This window comes from Rhipicephalus sanguineus, chromosome 3 (assembly GCF_013339695.2).
Source record: "Rhipicephalus sanguineus isolate Rsan-2018 chromosome 3, BIME_Rsan_1.4, whole genome shotgun sequence".
In the NCBI taxonomy this organism is placed as follows: domain Eukaryota; kingdom Metazoa; phylum Arthropoda; class Arachnida; order Ixodida; family Ixodidae; genus Rhipicephalus; species Rhipicephalus sanguineus.
This window is the reverse complement of record NC_051178.1, coordinates 14,316,788-14,321,876: the sequence shown is the minus strand read 5'-3', so window position 1 is coordinate 14,321,876 and position 5,089 is coordinate 14,316,788. Positions and strand designations below refer to the sequence as shown.

The 5,089-nt window shown below is 45.7% G+C and overlaps 1 non-coding gene across 1 annotated transcript; it reads right to left on the bottom strand.

Annotated features, from left to right (window-relative positions):
- Nucleotides 1-563: 563 nt before the first annotated feature.
- Nucleotides 564-638, bottom strand: Trnal-aag (transfer RNA leucine (anticodon AAG)). The gene has a single exon. It is a non-coding gene; the product is annotated as a tRNA-Leu (tRNA).
- Nucleotides 639-5,089: the final 4,451 nt, after the last annotated feature.

The following is a 5,089-nucleotide window of genomic DNA, read 5'->3' as shown; positions in this document are numbered from 1 at the left end:
ACCCAGAATTGACCACCTACAAAAAGTTCATGTTCCTCGCTGCAGAACCGTAACCTATTCGCATGCCTTCATTCCAAGAAACACATCCCAATGGAATCTAATACCACAATCAGCTACCGCTATTACCGATACATCAAGTTTTAACGTTTTTTTGCAAAACATGTTTGGCGCGGTTTGATTCTGCTTCGAGTTATATATGTCATGTTTTCTTCTTTCTTTTTTTGTGGTTTGGCTTCTTCTTGTTGTTGTTTTTTCTTCGCTTTGGTTCTTGAATATGTACTACCTGTATTATCGCTACCGCTACATTCTTTTTTTTGACACATTTCATATGTAATCTATTTTGTATAATTCTGTGAATTGTTCAAGTATCGCTCCTTTATTTTTGTATCAAGTGTTGTTTTCCATTGTCGATATGTAACATGCCCCTCCCCTCTGTAATGTGCAAACCCTGAGGGTAAATAAATGAAATTTAAAAAAAATAATGCCAAGGAGAGTATAGGGGATGTTGTTAGTAGTAAATGTAAGGTAAATGTGAAGAAAGAAAACTGGACGAAAAGATAACTTGCCGTGGGCAGGGACCGAACCTGCGACCTTCGAATAACCTTCGTCCGATGCTCTACCAACTGAGCTACCGCGGCGGCCATCCCCCCGTCCACTTTATAGGGTATATATGTACATATAAACGTCGGAGTGTCAATCAGCGCCGCCAGTAACCATGACAGCGAGTGTGGAACACTCTTTTTCTGCCTGTTGGCGTTATGGTGGATTGGCATCACGTAGAACGTGAACGTATTACGCGAAGGCAACTGACCAATAATCGCTCGCATACTACCCGAAAGCATCAAGTCTGCCAGAACGAGACCTTTGCTATGAATGAAGGAAAGAAGTGTTAATTTCAAGGGCTTGTTTTTCTTTGTTATACACAATATAATGAGAACTAACAGACAATAACGCCAAGGAGAGTATAGGGGATGTTGTCAGTAGTGTTGTTAGTGTCTGTCAGTGCTCATTAATATTGTGTATCACATATGTGGTGTAATAGGCAGTTCTAATTTTGAAATACTAAAATACAATATGAATTTGCCGCGCAGTTCCACCACATATAACGGCTTCCTTTCCTCTGAAGCTGAGTAGTTTGACTTTATGATCATGTGTCAGCAAAGCACTCGGGTGAAGAAAACAAGTATGTTAATTTCCTTGCCCTTCAGCCTGCTCCTCCGGCTCCACCATGTACCACGCGCGCGGGGAACCAAGATTTTCTGGAATGAGTTCGCGCTGTTGCTTTTATACTATCGAGTGTACCAACGAATTTACTATGGATAGCGCTATTGATAGTACTTTTTACCATCCATATTTCCATAGTGACCCAGGTATCGATAATATTGATGGTACCATCGATAGTTCTGCACCACACGTCACGGGCCTCTAGCGTTTCGTCGCCCCCCCCCCTATGCGACCGCCGTGGTCGGCATCGTACACGCAACTCTTGGGTCGGCAGCCGAGCACCACCACCAATATATCAGTGAGCCAGACTGGTAAAAGAAGGTCGCCGTAGAAGCACGGACACTAGAGAACTAGATAAGACAAACGAGGACTATGAAGCGAAAAGGCGCACGGAAGCGGAGAAAAGTAAGTAGACACAAACGTTTCTGCGCATGCGTATTTATGGAGCGCCATTTCCTAATCCGGGGCACGTGGAGGTGTGCGTGAGAGATAACTGTTCAAACACTTAATTTCTTCTTTATTGAAGTTAATCCACGGCTGGCTCGCGCACGCGCTTACACTAATTTTGCGCCAGGCCTCAGCACTTCGGTGCATTTCATAATCGCTCTGCCTGCATAAGCCTATGAAATATGCTTACCGTTCATCTTTTAGTCATTGAAGCTATGGCATCACTACTGGTGGGGACAATTATACCAGCGTTTTCCTCAATATGTATCTCTCCTACCTTTGTGGCGCCGAATTATGGATAGACCAACTGCACTGAATAAAAGCCCGCTTAACATTCTCGTGACAGCGAAGAAATCGGTTGTTCTTGGGTAGTCTAGGAAATGTTGCTTTCCTGCCACAAAATATAATTGTTGCTAAAGTGTAGGGTATAAAATATTAGAGGAAGAATCGCTCTTTCTAAATGTATTATTTTAAACAGATTTATTTTGAATATTTTCAAAACATTTATTAAAACAAAAAAGTAGAGTAGGAAGAAAGAAAATAAGAAAGACATCAATGCTATTCTGAAAAGGGTAAATATAAAAACACAAATGCACGTTTTAAATGCACGGCCCTAATAGAACAGTACTGCAAATGTAAGCTCTGTAGGTGCAAACGCTATTTACATACATACAAAAATATAAGCACTACTGGCTATCATGGCACCACACGAAGTATTTTTTCAACGCTGTAAAACAAAGATTGGCTGCACATGTTTCGCACAAAATTGTTTTCTGCTCCACTTTCCTTTCCTTGTAGCAGTTCTGCTATTTTTCAATGTATTGTGGTTTGTGCTGGGGTCCCTGAGGCGCGTTTCCGTGTATACGTTGATATGATCAGTGTACCCCATATGCGGATCTGCCGAAACCCATAATTTGCATCCTCATATGACCACATTGTCCCTCATGTGCTGCCGAATACCAGACTGACCTTGTGATTTCACCATTTTCTCATCGACGGAAAGGTTCCGACGCGGTTGAAAAAATAGCGCCGATGAATAGATCATGCGTTGCAGTAGAGGAGACACGCGGTGAAACTTCGCGTGCGGCGGTCTTCTTTAGATGAGAGACGCTCGAGAAGGCAAGCAACGCCTTCCGTGCCAACACTTATGGTGGACGAAGGCCTGGAAATATGTGTCGTCGACCCCAGTAGCGACGCAGGCGCGGGACTTGGAGAAGTCTGATGAACTTGCGCATCTCCTCCTCAGTTACCTCATTCCCGGATACGTCCCTCAAACTGTGCGTTGGGTTTTCGAAAATATGCATCCACGCATACTAATTAGTGTGGTTGCATATTTCTCTGACATCTGCGGTGAAAAGTAACGCCAAGTCGCCGCTCGCTACTCCGGAGTGCTAGGTCACGGTCTACTCCACAGGTCTTCGCGGTGAAAACTCCGCTCTTTCGCAGCCGGCGCCCAATGCTCCCGCCCGAACGAAATTGGCACACTGCCGATAAGAGATGTGTCATTTAGTACGCCAAGGCTACGTTTACCTCAACGCGCGACACCAACAGAACATCCAGAAGGGAGAGCGAAACTAACAGATGGATACCTGCTGATGTTGCGGGGTGGTTTGAACCACTATCGCCGTCCGTACTGAAGTCTGAAGAATCCCAGTCGTCTTCCGTGTCCGTGCTACTACCATCATTTAGAGATCGCCGCTCACATTTCTAGGAGTCCGTAGAAATTCGCCGTTTCCATGGAGCACACGCGAGCGATGTCGACGCCATAACAAAAACCACGAGCACTCACTTCCCCGACTTCGAAGGAACATTAAAAATCTAGCTTCAGCGGAAAAAAGAAAGTCAAAAGCGAAACTGATGAAGTGCTTTTTCTTTTGAGCGCTTCTGGGCAGTGAGCTGTCCAGAAGCGCTCAGAGAGCTCCATAATTTCAACTTGAAGTCATCGTTAGCATACTAACGATGAGAATAGGCGCGGTCACGAAAGGGTGAAGAACTAAGGTTTGAAAGAGTGCACACTCACTTAAGCTTCCGCTAAAATTTTGGTGCTTGAAATATGAAGCATCGTAGACAGGTCACAAATACAGCCGTTTTACCCAGCCGAGGTGTATTTGTGAAAAGAATAAAACGACATGAAACACAAGAAAGGACAGAAAGAGACGCGTTTGCCTGCTTCTCCTCGGTTGTGTTGCCTGCCGTTTATATATGCACTACAATGCCTCAAACACTTATGCGGGATCAACTAGCAGAGCAGTTAACTGTTGCATACCCGTTTTTTATTACCGCGGATAACTCACGGGAAGGGCGCGTCATAGAAGGCACAGCTCTATGGCATGATCTTCATGATGAACGAATTCGGCCTTGCTTGTAACATACATATCTAAATATTGAGGAGATAAGCAACGCAAGGCCACAAACAGTTTGCTACGATTTGTGTAAAAAATATCGCACGCGTTCTTTTCATTCTGGTGTGCATTATACGCTGAACACTTTGTTCCATGAGATACGAGAGCGTTGAAACATGTTGCATTCTCACAGCTACGTTATGGCAACAGCTCCAAGATGAACATTAGAAAATAAAGAGCGAATTTCGTTGGATACAACTTTAAGAAAAATAGTGTTTACGTCAGCAGGGTCGCAGCTCCCTTCCCTTAACAGCGCGTTTATGCGCGCACTGCTCACACTTTCCCAGTCACAAAAGTACAGGGAGAAAAAAAAGCAGGAAAAGGATATAGTGGGCTCGTGCCATAAAACTTGCCAGTTTGAGTTTCCCGAGTAAAGTAGGAATGGAAAACAAACAAAATACAAAAGAAAGAGCGGGATGTAGCCAGGGGGCATAACACTTTTAAATGCGAATGCATTTCTTAGTCGGGCTATGTGAGGCATCCGGCGTTGTCCGCGCGCCTCTTCGCTCTCACTCACTCTCCCCTAGCAACAGCTTCGGGCGCGCGCGCTTATCCTCGCCCCTAGCAACCGGAGCAGGTGGTGCGGGCGGAGTAGCGGAGAGTGAGTGGAGAGGAGGAGCGCGCTCTGGCGTGTGAGGGCGCTCGCATCCGAGCTCCCGCGTGTGTGGAGGGTGCGTAGGAGAGGGCAGGTGCAGTGCTTCGCCGTTCGCTCTCTCTCCTCCCTGCACCACCGCCTCAATGCAGTGCGTTTGAAACGCGTTTGTAGCGTTTGTGCTGCCTTGGCACAGCCTGAAAACAGCGCGTTCTAAACGCGTTTGTGCTGCATTAAAGGCGGTGGCAACATCCCTGAGGTGATTACGAACGCACGTAGGAAGCGTTCGTTGAAAGAGGCGCCCAAAAGGGAGACACTTGAGCGCGTCGATTTGTCCAGCTTTCCGCCATTAAAATTACTACGCCGTGTACTCTCGGCGCAAGAAATGCATTCGCATTTACTCACGATTCCCTTCGGGGAGGTG